The 15,017-nt window shown below is 41.0% G+C and overlaps 1 long non-coding RNA gene across 1 annotated transcript; it reads left to right on the forward strand.

The window, feature by feature from the left end:
- The first annotated feature begins 4,255 nt into the window (after nucleotides 1-4,255).
- LOC119660341 lies at nucleotides 4,256-9,285 on the forward strand. Its single transcript, XR_005250421.1, has 2 exons — nucleotides 4,256-4,752; nucleotides 5,011-9,285. It is a non-coding gene; the product is annotated as an uncharacterized LOC119660341 (long non-coding RNA).
- The last annotated feature ends 5,732 nt before the right edge of the window (nucleotides 9,286-15,017 follow it).

Below are 15,017 nucleotides of genomic sequence, written 5' to 3' on the forward strand. Positions count from 1 at the left end.
CAAGAGTTGCTGCGTGGCGTTGACCGTGTGAGGACTGGCTTGCTCCTCGAGTAGGTAGACTCCATTTGTCGTTTTCCATGAGTTCGTCAGTGCCAATAAAGGTTTTTTGCTCCTTTGACTGCCAAGCACGGACATACAGCCCTTTTTAAACATGCGGCACTACTTGTACAATTCATAACACCATCACCATAAACATTTTAACCTCATTAAAAATCTCAATTGGCAGGATGACGGTGCGAATTTCGTACTTGGCGGGAGATTAGATCGATATTTTTCGAAGGATGGTCCTGGGTCGAAGGGTTTCAACATACTAATCTCGAATCGGTCTCGTTTTAAAGCGGAGGGGCTGCTACACGGTGACATTGGTATCATGTCAAAAAATTACACCAGCTTCCTAGAAGTACCTCATGCTAACGAATAAAGCAATTCAAAACGGAACAGGAAGATGGCTTGCCTCGCTAGCTCAGGGTTGCTTGTTGTCCCGTCGTTTGATACCCGAGGGTAGCTATAAATTCAACAGATCGTATTACTAACGAGGTTTATATTAATGTGAGGGACGCCTAGAAACCGTCTTCTATGCATATGCTGCATAGATTTTGTTTCACATGTTCACCATCGTCCCTCGCAATGAAGATTATTTCTTGAAGCGCCTGTTTCTAATTTTTGGAGGGGGAATTTTCTATCGACGAGACCTTCGCAAACTCGAACATCGTTTTTCATATGCTTTCTCATTTTTCTCTCCTTATATTTTCTAACGTTCTAATACCCTTTTCTCATTGCTCTTCAATTTATTTTGTAGAATTATAAGCCTCTTTCTACGGCCTCTGTCGAAAACATCACCGAATGGAAAATACTCCAAAATGGCTCAAGTTAAAGAAGAGAAGAGAATATCTGGAACCGGAATACCATGCCGTGTGCGACTCAGTTCCAGGATATCAACCCTTCGAACGGATGACTTTCCATACCCACAGGAAGATCACTGGGAGCATACACGAACCACAATGACCTAAATGTTCGAACCTCGGAGTGGTGTAGCTCCTGCTTGAGTTAGAGCTGTTTCACTGATATCTGTAGAGACACCTGCCCCGGATAATACCCTCTGATCGCTTGCTCTTTGTCTGGTGATTATAATCATCACGAATAACTTTTTTCTGAAAATAAGCCAAGTCTTGTATTGTGTTCTGCCCAAGAAGACTAATATGATCAGAAAGGAGACCCTGATGAGTTTGTCTAAAACAAAACCTTATTCAAATCGGTTTACTGTCTATCTGTCACACGAATTTTTCTCGGGAACGGTTACACTTATTGATACCCAAACATACATGCATACAGTGAGCTACATCGTTCTACGTGGAATTCAAAGGGGTGAGAGTTATAACAGGTCAAAGTTTCGCTTCACTGCAAATTTGAATGTCAGTAGCATTCAAGAACGGACATTCTGGCATGATATGTGCTAAGGGAGGGAGATGTTTTTATAAAAGGACACAAAACCTGTCATACTTGGCGCGTCCAGCTTCCGGTTTCCTGACTTATTTCATGCCTAAAGTGGACGAAACTCTCTCAAAATTACAATTTCATTTACCCTTACCCATTGCGCGTCGATAATGTCATGCACTTCCATCTTGGCCATAGTTCCCACCGAACATTAGAAAATTGTTACAAGTTGCCACGAGTCTTTGATTTACACCCCCAATTTCTAGTCTTTATTTGGCCCCGTAACACCAAAAGCCTGATTTTATCCCTTGGCTAAAAACAGAAGGACGAATCTCTAATACATCCAACAAGACGCTTAGTATATTAGCTAAGAGTCTCTTGTAAGTTCACCATTCGCACTTCGCCCTTTGGTCACAATTAATAACACCAAACGTCTACTTATAATTGACTTTATTACAATGCTACAGTTTGATCTTCGACTTACTGCCCAAAAGTCCTAAGGGCCCAATTTACATAAATCGATTGTTGGTTCGTATTATTGCGAATCTCCGGAAATAACTTTTGGACTGTAGACTATTCGCAATGCTTCCTATTTTGCTGCAGAAGAACGTAATGATTACGAAAGATATCAATTGAGGATGATCTCGGATATCTTAAACCTGGGTTTCTAATATTTGCTCGAAAAGCAAATTCGCGGAAAAACCTGATTTCTATTATTTGCTCAGACAGGGCTATACTGATTTTGTTACGAGCAATGCAATTCAACCGTCTTTGGGTTCTTCTCAGGGGCGCTTTCATTTCAATAGATAAACATTGCAGTATGTTTGTTTGGTTCTGTTAGAAAAAATTTCTGTCACTTGTCCTGTTTTCGAAACATTTGCAACGCTACTGACAATCTCCTGCTTCTAGGTGTTGGCGATTTAGGACCTTCTTCTTTCAATCGGTTTATATTGTGTCATGTTGGGATGACGGTCGTTTGCGAGTTGAATGTTGTGTTAAGGATTGATCCTCTTCATTCTCTGGTTCTGTACTAAAATTCTTCGCTATCGGTCGCTTTATAATCTTACCATGTAACTTGAGTGTTACGACACGGACAAGACACTTGCTAGTGCCCCTCAATGGATGGAAGATGGTCTGTCTTGGGTAGTATAAGTTCTCCTAGTTTAGGATTGTCTCCTTGTTTTAGCCACTTCGGCCTCTATTGAAGTCGATGACTCTTGACTCCATCGCTGCCAGAATAAATGTTTCATGGATTGTACTAATTTCCACCTCTTTATAAGAGTTTTACTCGTCTCATTGGGATCACTTCCCAACTCAAATAAGTTGTCTCCGGTAAGAAAATGCTGTAGCTCTGTGCTAAATGTGTATTGTTGGTTGAGTTGGATACACCTGTCATGTGCAATCTTCAGCTCGTGTGTCATGAGGGAGCTGCAGCGTTTAAACGTGGGATTTCTAGAATTATGAATAAACCTTAAGCAATATACTCCTTCTAAATTCTTCAAGCCCGAATAGTGACTGAAGTTGTTTGGCTTAGTGTTTTTTTTTGTATAATAGTGAGGGCACATCCTTCTATTTGTTGTGGGGTAGTGTTATTGGTTTTGGCTATTAGCTATAAGGTTCCACCTCGCTGCAGGTGATTGTATCCGGGCCAATACGGCTTAGTCCAACAATATTTTGGTACGTCACTCCAACGAAGTGCTATCACTACTTGGGTCATAAGTTTCACAAATAGAACTGCGCCACATTGTTCCAAACGGAGTATGGATTGTCTTTTAGGAGTAATTACTCTGATGTTAACAGCAGCTGCATAGGCTTTAGATGATGCATCGCAAAACCCATGGACCTCTAAATGGTTTGTCGGGCGGGTGGAACTGATTCCATGCAAGCAACCGGTCCTTGATAATATCATCACCTAAGGGATCATCCCAAACGCCCAATCAACCAAGGTTTTTGAATCGTGGCCTTACCAAATTATTAAGTACGGTTGTAACCAACCGATTGGATCAAACTATTTGGCAATTTTGGCCAATATGAAACGTTTCGTGTGATCCGATTACTCTCGGGTATAGTTTATATCTATCACGAATGAAAATTCGTCTGTTGCCGGGTGCCATCGTAGGCTTAGTGTTTTCATAATTTCGGTGAGGGCAATGCTTAGAGCGTTTTTCGATTTTCTACTGGAACGCGCTTCAATAACTTCGGATGATTTGATGCCCACTTAAGTAAGTGGAAGCCTCCCCTCTTTAGTAGCTGCTGCAGCTCTGATTGTCGTTTGACCAATTCCTTTAAACAGACATTGTCAATATAGAAATCTGAATTTCAGCTGCTGCTAACAACCAAGAATAGTACGCTTAACGTACCGTAGGTACCCGTATTTAATTGATAATGCTGAAGGGGCTCAACTGTTTTGAAGCGCCAAAGCATTTTTTGATAGACACGATCTGCTTCATTCAACCAGATTTTCCTAAACATCCCTTTGATGCCTGCTACCATGACATAGCGATGCTTCCTCCATCAAATAAGTAAATGTTGGGTGTTTTGTTGAATGGTTAGCCCAGTGAGAAGTAGATCAATCAATGGTTTGCCACTAGAACTCTTTTGTGCCGCATTGAACACTAAGCTGCTTTCTTTTATGATTGCATGAAGTGGTAGATAATAGGTTGGTTTTTTCTCAATATGAAGTGTTGGTACTTTCTGAATATTCCTTGATAAAAGCTTTATATTTATATTATCAAAACCAGGATCTTTTGCTAACGATGTTCTACTAGGTTTATAAACTCAAAATTTAAAGTTTTATTTTCAAAATTATCGTAGTGAACCCATTTTTCGTCGCCAGCCACGACAGGGTACAGAAATCCCTTCCGTCATTGCCTTTGGAGTAGCTGTTCACAAGCAAATAAACGCAGTTCAACGTCCATCGGCTTCAACTCGTACGGCATCAAATTTTCTTGCTTCTGAACCAGAGCTGACTGGCTGAATCATATGCAATGATTCTACTAACTCTTCTTGGGTTTGCATGCGACCGTTTTTTGAGTAATTGCATTGCCGATTCACTGATGACTGAATGTTGAATGCCAGTATCTAACAGTGCTCGTAAAGTCATGACTCCACTTCCTGATTTAATGATTTGAATCTGCGCTTTCTAAGATCTCATCAGGTGCAAGAAGACTCTGAGTAGATCTTGCAACTATGTTCCGAAGAGCTTTTATTGGCTCTATGATTTGTGCTAAGACAAAGCACAATTATTTTTATTTCACGAAATCTCGCCGAGCATTTACTGTCGATTGTTTGAAAGTATTAAACTCAAACAATCTGTAGGTCGTACGGAAGGTCGCGGTTCAAATCTCACTGGTGGCAGTGGAATTTGTATCGTGATTTGACGTCGGATACCAGTCGACTCAGCTGTGAATGAGTACCTGAGTCAAATCAGGGTAATAATCTCGGGCGAGCGCAATGCTGACCACATTGCCTCCTAGTGTACCGTTACGGTCTTGAATGAAGTGCTCTAACACACTTCAAGGCCCTGATCCAACATGGATTGTTGCGCCAACGATTATTATTATTATTAATCTGTAGGTTCCCGTGCATCTCAAGCACCACCAATTTACCCTTCTTGTTCATATGACAATCAGTGGCCGAAAGGGATTCGAGTCCGTAAACTGATTTTTAACGGATCCTACAAACTGTGTCAATGGCGAAATTGCGGTTCAGCTACCAATATATTTGTACCATTCCTTGATAGGTTCTGCGTCCAGTTTCAGGTTGAGCATGAAGACCATTACTAAGTCGAATAGTTCAACTTTGAATATTTTGATGCCGGCCAATAGTTGGTTGGTAACATCTAGCATTCGTTTTAACCCATTGAAATCATTATGGGAGCATTTCTGAATGTCCCAGAAACGCTGCAACAAGCAGCTTCTACCCAGTCTCGTGGTTGACCTCTCTTATGCTAAGGTGATCAATAAGCTGATCTGCTTTGTCACACACTGAGCTCCGGAGATACTGCTTTGTTAGTGGACTATGCCTTTGAAGAGATCCCGGAAGGTAAAAAAATGGATTTAGGTCTCATTAAATGATAGAATCTTGATTCTCTCCAACTTTAGTGACTCCTTTGAACTTCTGACCGAAGGATGTCCATCTTTTCCCAGAATATTGTAGAATAGTTGGAACACCATGCTTTCCAATGCTTCATACTCTTCCGTATACTTCACTAGAGACTGTCTCCTCTTTGTCAATTTCTTATGTTTTGTAGGATGTTGCTTTTCTATCTGTCCTCGGTAGAGGCTAACTTTATATCTTTGGCCAAAAATGTATGGGGATCCAAGAATCACAGGCATTACAAAAACTGAATTCAGTTCCCTCGCATCCGTTGTTTTCTCATAGACTTCAACAAATTAATCTATAAGCCGCTCTTGCTGCAATATATGTATCCTAGGGTTTCAAATTTAGGAGCACATCTATAGCGGCAGTGGATGTTGCATTTCATGGCGGTGGCAACATTCAAACATATAATTCTTTACAGTGAGGACAGCTTTCAGTGAAAACTGTTTTAGGATGGTGCCTACTGTCAACTATTGTATTCCTTGAAGCTGAAAATATTGTTGCTAACAATACTTTCAGCTACAATTTAGGATCTTTAAGTTAACGGTCATTTCTAATTAGTAGCCATGCCTCAATGACATTTAGTGCCAACTTAGGACGACATTGGAGAACAGGGTTTCAACATCACGCTTGAGTTTTGAGAGCGCCTAACCGTGCAATGACGGAGCTGGTTGAGTGTCAACCTCTGGATCTCGTTACCCCGGATTTGAATCTCATTTCGTCATAGATGTTCGTATTCATCATTATGGTATCCGGCTGTTGTAGGCTTACGAATTACACAGCATTAAATGTGATGATAATGAAACTGAAGTAGTCTCGGTGAAAATAAAATAACAATTTGAAAAAGAAACTATATGGGTGCACTATACTTCACAAAGGAGTCAACAGTATATATGTATATGCGCGTCCGCCTATAAGCAAAACAAACTGCCTTCTGGATTAGTCTGATTTAAAAATTTTAGGAAATTCATAAATTTTAGGTATGGCGGCTATAAATGATATTAGTTTCGCTCTGTCAGTTTCTCCTGCAATATATCTGCTACTTGTTTTGTTTTGTTTTGTGTATATGTCCTCTCTACCGGCTTGATGAACTGCTTCGCCTTTACTGACATTACCTATCGCATGGCGTCATATAGCATTCGAGTTACAAATTTCGAAACAGCCTTAGGGGAGAGTAAATTTCATTTCTACGCACCAATTCCTAAACTAATGCACTACAGCGTAGATTGTTAAAACTCTTTTTCTTTCTATAGTTTTGAGCGTTAGTTTTATAATCTCCAATAGGGGGTAACTAGATTCAGTCTGCATTTTTCAATAGGGTCGACATTCTCGAATCGTTCTGTCCGACACGATTTTAGACGGAGGTCGTTTGATTTTCAACCCGTGCCTGGTTTGATAAATAAAATAATAAATATATTAAAAGCTGGTATATTTTGCTTTTCGCAACAGTGTTCTAATTTGAGGAGGAATTGAATGAATTGCGGTTCCATCGCCGTATAATTTTGACGCCTAAAATTTTAAGGGGGGTTTTAGCCCTACTTGGTGTGCTACTTTTTTCACTGAAATCACTTTTCCGACGCCCATTTACTACTTGGATGCTAAGTCTTCATCTATTATTCTCATAGGGATCTGGAGGTAACATAGTAAGTTTCGATTTACTATTCTTACTTACAAAATGCCTCACTGCGTACCAGTCCACAATATTCTTCAGTACTTTCTTTTTCTTCAGCCTTTGTCCCGCTCAAAATCGGGATCGGCTCGTCTTGCGCCATTTTGCTCGGTGATATGTCTTATCTGGATGGAAGTGAGAAAATCTAAAATCACCATTTAACGCATCAAATCAACGTTATTTCAAACGACGATTTGGTCGTTTATCATGGACTTCCATGATCAAATCAATCTTTGCGGATGAGTTTTCATCAGCACGAATTATATCTCTATACAATCGCAGACGCCTCTCAGGCAATTTCTCTACGATCAGTGGAACCTCATATCGATCACGGATATCCATCTCTGTTTTATTCAAATTCATTCTTAGACCGTGTTGTATGAGGCGATCGTTCCATTTTTGAACAAGTTGTTCGAGATCAACTTCACTATGAGACACTAGGAAAACATCATTTGCATAAAGCAGTGTATGGGGGGATTCCTTGATCAAAACCGGCAGAAACACGTAGTGTTTTTATATACCTACCAAATTTCTGATTTTACTCTTCGGATCGCGCGTCAAACGCCTCGTCTAGATCCGGAAATGCAATGTAGAGAAGGCAATGCTACTCAGGATGTTTTTCAATGAGTAACCACACAGGATTTATTGCGTCAGTATTTCCGCAGTTCTTGGCGAACCCGGCTAGGTTACTGCTCTTTCAACGATGTCGCGAATACTGTCCATGGTATGGAACAGCAATCGGATCGGACGGTATTTTGAATACTCAGCTGAACTACCTTTCTTTTTCCATATTGGAATAGTGTCGCTTTCTTGCCTGTCAGCTGGTGTTCTATCTTTTTCAACAACCCGATTGAAGAACTCCCTGAGTCAGTGTTTGGTCCCAGTTCTTCACTCAGCTTCGATCCTAAGTATGTTCCCATAGTATGGTGCTTGTTCAATTATGGTGATTGTCATGCAGTTTACTCATACTTTGTTCTTCAAAAAGGACTTGCGATTGAATTGCTTTCCTTAACATTTCGTCTCTTTAACACCGTAGATCTCTGACTGATCCAAACTATACAAAGTCCACACAGAGAATAAGATAAAAACTCGAGCAGCTTAAAGTCTAATTTTTTTGCTAGGAGTTTTCTGTTCAGGTGCATTATGTGGAAAAAGGACTCCTTGATAGCTTCATCCAATTTTGTTATCTGCTCTCTGTGATGATTCTTAGTTTATCGCACAAAATTGATATTACCCCCTTAAATTTCTTGTAAAGATTGAAACCTCGAATATTCTCGTTGTTGTTAATGATGGACACCGTAAATATTCGTTATTTTATCATTTTGTTGATATATTTCTATGGCAATTCCAATATTTTATCTTAAATCTGTTGTTAATTGGAATAATCGTATTTTATTTTGATATTTCATATTTTGTAAATATGTATATTAAAAGAGCGCTTTGATTTGGGTTTATATTTTCTAAACAGACTCAAAGATGTTACCTTACCACTTACTGGGTTTTTGGTATAGTATATAATATATGATTTAAAACACACTTCACTCATTAAAAATTCTAGTCCAAACTTATCACATCACCCACGCCTAGACATATTCAGAACAATACCTGACATAAGTATAACGCAAAGTCCGAAACGCACATAGAAAACTCAGTCATTCCAGCATGCACGCCTTGATTTCCTCCCGCTGATTTTAGAGTACGAATACCATGTAAATCCTTAATATAACTTAATCCGATTATAGATGGTTTTAAGAGAAGATTATAAACCGCACACATACACACTATACTAGGCAACAGAACACATAAAAGGAACTTTAGTCAAATTATTAAACCAAAACATTCCTGAATAGTTAACACATTGTAATGCAACATTCTTGATCTATATTTCTCACATAGTAAACTCGTGTTACATTTGCTTTCTTATTGTATGTAACTAACTGACTTAACACTTAGAAGTAAATATGATAAAATGTTCTTGTTCGTAACTGTAAAAACAAAAAAAAACAAAAGATATTGAAAAAGATACCACAAAGGAAAATAAAGATATAAAGTGATTTAAAAACACGAACTATAGGCCTATAGATGAATGCGTTTTTGTATTTATTGGTCGAGGGACGTTTATGGTGCCCATAAATTCCTATGTGGGGCATAGGGCGATAACCACCACAACGGGTCATCACTGTCGGCTCATTTCACGACATTCCGAGAAGGATGCGCTCTTCCTCGACTGTTCAACGAAGTTCTAGGGCGACCCACTCATCGGCCATCCTCGGATGATTCCATTGTATGGCATAGCCTGATGGTGTTGTCGCCTTTTCTTCGAACCTATCCATCACATTTCCGCCGTCTCATCGCTGACGAAGTAGTCTTATCTCAGACCAGAATGTCCCAACGAAGCGACCAAGACATGAATTGATAAAAGTGAGCCATTTCGTCAGGGTCTATGACTCATGCATATCAGGAGTAGCTGTCATCAGCGTGGTCAAGTTATTTGAGGAAAAATGTCCTGCTACAGATAACGAGAAAAAAAGTATCAGTAATAAAACCCAACCCTGGCGAATTCCGCTTCCACTTTGATAATAGCTATTGGTTTCTTGGGATTGCTTCTTCTTCTTCGTAAAGAGCAGTTGGAGCGGTGATCTGAACTCCTGCACTGCTCCACATGATTCGAAGTGGTTGGTTTTAACTAACATCTTCGCGACAGTAGAAAGCACGTGAATTCCTCGGCCAAGAAGACTACATACAAGAGAGTTGTCTCCTGGCGCATTGCATCAGTCTGTATGGTGGAAGAAAAACTTGACGTCCTTCAGTCACTTGCACGCGAAAAATTTCCTGCATCTTCTTCAGACTGTTGATTCCATGTATATGATGCATTTGATGGGGAAATATACATACACAAGAAAATGGCAAAGGGAGTTCTTTCTTTCTTTGGAGTAGTACATATCCACCTGGTACAGTGGCTTGTCATATCATCAAAAGAGGTGAAACTTGACAGTATGTTATAAGATTGAGATTCACGGTCAAGAACTCGTGGCACCTTTTGATCTGCTCATCGTCGTAGATGAGAAATTTTAAGACCCCTCACGGGACCACCGAGAGACTTATGGCCATCTGTAAACTTTTTCGTGACGTGGAATACGGTACTAAAATCGTTACTTTTTGCGACAGCTTCGACGATCGTCATGATGCGATTCCTTTATCCAAGGCACTGTTACGGAAGTTTAGGGCATCGTATTCACCAACGCTGACATCCATCAACAGAGCTCTCAGCCAGCTCTTGTAACGTTTCTTGGGAACATGGACGACGATTCGTATTTTGATGGTGCACATTTAGAAGACAATCCCTACTGTTGATCGTCATGGATACGATTTGATGTTTGTAGCATGTTAGTCGAAACGCAATTGATTTTGAGCAAGGCACTGTGCGGCAACGACGGCAGGGTGAACGTTAGAAAGCCGCACAAATTGACAAACTTTCCATCATTATTGGTACAGTTCTGCCCAATCATATGCCCGTCATCTTTAGGAAGCCTCTCTGAATTTCCTGTAATTATCCATAGAAAGCATCCTTCTCCTTTACATCGGAAATATCCGTTCGTGTCCAATATTGTAAAATTGTGATGCTCCTTGATCTGGACCGGAATGTTGTAGTCGAAACCAACTAACCCCGGGTTATCAGAGCGCGCCTTGTGATAAATTGGATTTCCAAAGTACAGTGTCAGCAGAGAGAGGATACTTCCCAGAGTTCCGCTTCCACTTATGTTGTCGGAATTCTCGCTCAAGTTGGAGAAAGCGAACATTCTAATATATGCATATTTACCATTTGATGGAGTCAACCACACTTACGCGCCATCGTTCGTTGTTTCCCGAAACGCGCCCCAGGTCCCCCAAAACTTTCTGAGACGCCAACACTCCTTCTCTACTCTTCTGCGGCAAGTGTCCTTAGGGCCACCCACCCATCGCCATCTTGGAAGAATGAATTCCAATGCATGGCATAGCCCGTAATGCAATTGCCGCCCCTCCTCCACTACCACTTTCACTTTCCGATTATAGTGCATACGAGTGTCAGGCCTGTTCGCCGACCAAGTTCTTCGCTTGAGTAACTGTCAGGCCAGCGTACCCCAATGATACGACGCTGGCAGCTGTTGACAAAGGTTTGGGATTTTTGAGTAAGAGTCTTCCTTTTATTCTTTTTCTTCAGCCTTTGCTCCGTTTACAAGCCGGTTCGGCTCGTCGTGATCGGTTTTGCCATTTGGTTCTAAAAATGCCTGATCTAGATGCAATCGCAAGCCTTCCAAATTCCCATCCAGTGTATCAAGCCATCGTTGTTTCGACCAGCCTTTTGGTCGACTACCATCCCCATGTTCAGACCAATTTTGGCAAGTGAATTCTGGTTAGTACGAATTACATGACCATACCATCGAAGACGCCTTTCTCGCATATTTGTCACGATCGGTGCAATCCCATATCGATCGCGAACTTTACTTTTCGGATTGTGATAGAGCAATTTAACCCAACGCACAAGTTCTTCTGGTACTAGGTGTTGTCGTAGAGCATACCAGATTAGTTCGTGTGGCACAAGATCAAACACTTTCTCCAGATCCGGAAATGCATTGCATATGTATTGCGTCAGTAGTTCCACAGATCTTGGCGAACCCGGCTTGATTCACGGTTATTCGAACGATTTCAAGAATGCATTAAAAAATCTTCATGGTATGGGACAGTAACATTCTCCTGGACTACCTTATTTTTTCCATATTGGAACTGTGGTACTTTCTTACCAATCAGATGGTGTTCTATAGTCCTGAATAACGCGATTGAAGAATTCACTGAGCCGTAGTGTTGGGTCCCAGCTCTGTGCTTTTAAGAGCTCAGATGCGATGTGATCTGGTCTTGTTGCTTTCCCAAATTTAATTTGTTTTATTGCTTCCCCGACTTCAGTTGCGCTGACAAGTGGAATGGCTTCAGATGTTGGCGCCGCAGCTGTACCGTTTTTGTCATTAATGTAACAGAAGTGTTTGATATCGTGTGTGCGTTTGTGTCGGCTTTTAACAAGTCGATACAGATCTCTCTCGCCATCCGGAGTGTCCGTTTCTTTTCACGAATCTTTATTTCAATATCGTCATTCCAAAGCCGAGTATCTTGGTGTAGGTTTGTATCGTGATTTCACGTCGGATACCAGTCGACTCAGCTGTGAATGAGTACTTAAGTCAAATCAGGGTGACGAGCGCAATGCTGACCACATTGCCTCCTACAGGGTCTGTAATCAAGTAGTGTACCCTTGCGGTCTTGAAGGAAATGCTCTAACACACTTTAAGGTCGTGATCCAATACGGATTGTTGCGCCAATGATTATTATTATATTGGATCGGTGACCCTGAGGTTTGCATATGCCACTTTGTGATTCGTGTCTTTAACTTGGTTCTACGATTCTTCCATTCTTTGTAGCCATGTTTACCACGTTCGTATTCTATGTCGTAGCTTTTGGCACCAGACCATCGGGTTTCTTGTTGAGTGCAGATATCACTACGCCTTTTCCGAAAGGCTCCTGCGAGTTCCTCGGTCTTTCCTGTGAACGTGTCAATATTTAGCATGCAGACACGTATTTGATTTGCTCGGACTAACTTACTTACATCCTGCCACGTCCACTAACGGGAACGCCCTAGCACTGGATGGATTTTGCTTGATTGGCTTGTCACGGGACCTACCGACCCAAGAGAGACCAGGTAGGATTTAACATAATGGAATCACTAACTATATTTCATGTATCTCTTTCCCTGATCTCAGCAATTTATTCTTATTTTACTGAGGATAATACAAAGTACGTTGTTTCAAGCCCTCCTTCTTTACCTGGGCTTGGGACCATTTTTCTGGAACTAAGTCATGTTTCGAAATAGTACGACATCAGTCAGTACCGGAGGATAGTGAAAAATAATCGAGTTGCTCTTCTCAAAAGGTAACAAGGAAGAAGTTTTTGTTTGAGCTCGGTATCAATTTATCGGACTATTCAAAGTAACAAGTATTCTGCTTGTAAGACATTCCATGAACCCTGTAGTCAGGAGGAGCTTAGTAACTGGGGATGTCGAGCCAACTTAAAATGAGACCTTGATCGGATTTCAATCCGAGTTCACAGGATATACTGCGATTCTCGAGAGATTGGTCGCGTCAAGCAAGCACTTCATGGAAATCCATCACCAAGAGTGCACAAATATGTTATGGACACTATTGGAAACTACCATTCCTCAAATGATATGTCAACTACTGATATTCTCCAGCTGCTGAAACAGAACTTGCGGTATGTTTCAGCACATCGGCTCGATCTTGTTAAGACAGAAGACTCCTCGAGAAATGTTTGGGAACAACCCAGCCTTTGCAATTTAGAAACAGCATGATTTCCACAGGAAATGTGTGACCCTCGCCGAAAAGATTATGCCCGATATAACTAAAGCTAATTCATCCAGTTCAGTGGGGATATCGGCATTCTGTTAAGTTTGGAGAAATCTCGATTGAAAGCAATTGCTCGGGAAGGATACACGATACGTACACAAATACCTCCGCGTATTGCAGGCAGCAAAATTTGCCGCGGCGATGAATAAATCTAAGTTGCTGGGGTAATTTGAACGGCATCTAGATTTTATCTTGAAAACAGGGCTGATCTTGAAAAATAAAATCATGGCAATCAACACCTTTCCTATTCCCCTCCTTATATAGAGGTTCGGTGCGATGCAGTGGAGTAACACTGATTTAGAATCTATCAACAGACGAGTAAGGGTAGTTCTTGAAACAACAACATCCACAATAAAACCGTCGAAAAATTGAGGATCACTATCCCACGACATCAGGGATGAAGGGGGATACTTGATTTAAAAACTTTGCACAAAACCAAGCGCATCTTCTTCGTGAGTTTTTCTTTGAAAAACAACCCTCTAGCCAATTTCATCAGGTTATCGCCATAGCAGATTGTCTCCTTGTAGTTGAATGGGAATGGGGTCCCATACCGAACGTAATTTCAATCCAACAGAATGTCGGATAGTGCAACCCCTTCACGGAGATTACCTTAAGAATTTGTTGCTGCCAGACATTGAATCCAACAAATGGTTGACTGGTGCTATTTTATGACACCAAAGCATTCTTCATTTCAATTCAGGATGCTTCGCTCCCAACTGAAAATTAAAAACTCCTTAATCATCAACTTCAGTTGTAGGATGCTGAGCAGTACCGAGTACTCCAGCTGTCATCACACCATCTGAAGGATTCTCCATCGAAACCTTGCGCTGGAATACACTTTAATTACCATCCTTATTATAAGCATACTTCGCAGAGAATTTTTGGAAATTATCCGGTCAAACTACGGTGAGATCAGACTAACGCCATCGATTACAGTGTTGGCCACTATAGACCCAATCTAGTTCTGTTTCTCAAGGAAGAACGAGTGTGTTTCATAAATGATGTAGCCGTACCGTTGGAAATTCCGAACTACGTCCTCTTGGCGGATGATATGAAACATACATGGAGACTACAAAAGATCTAAGTAGTTCCAGTCGTAATTTCAACGACAGGATTAATTCCGCAAAATTTACTTAAGGCACTGAAGATGCCCGATCTAAGGACCGGACTATACATGGAGATGCAAAAAGCTGTGATCCTTGCAACATGTGCTATAGTTGGAAGTCTCCTGTCCGGTAACAGTCTGGCCTAGTGGATTCTAGTCTAGGGTTGCATTGCCTTTGATTTTACGATGTATCTGCAGCTTAGAATCAGTGTGTCACTGCTACATTTTCGCGTAGTCCTGTTGAAACACATGTCCAGCAGAG

The sequence above is a fragment of the Hermetia illucens genome, chromosome 6 (genome assembly GCF_905115235.1).
Source record: "Hermetia illucens chromosome 6, iHerIll2.2.curated.20191125, whole genome shotgun sequence".
Lineage (NCBI taxonomy): Eukaryota > Metazoa > Arthropoda > Insecta > Diptera > Stratiomyidae > Hermetia > Hermetia illucens.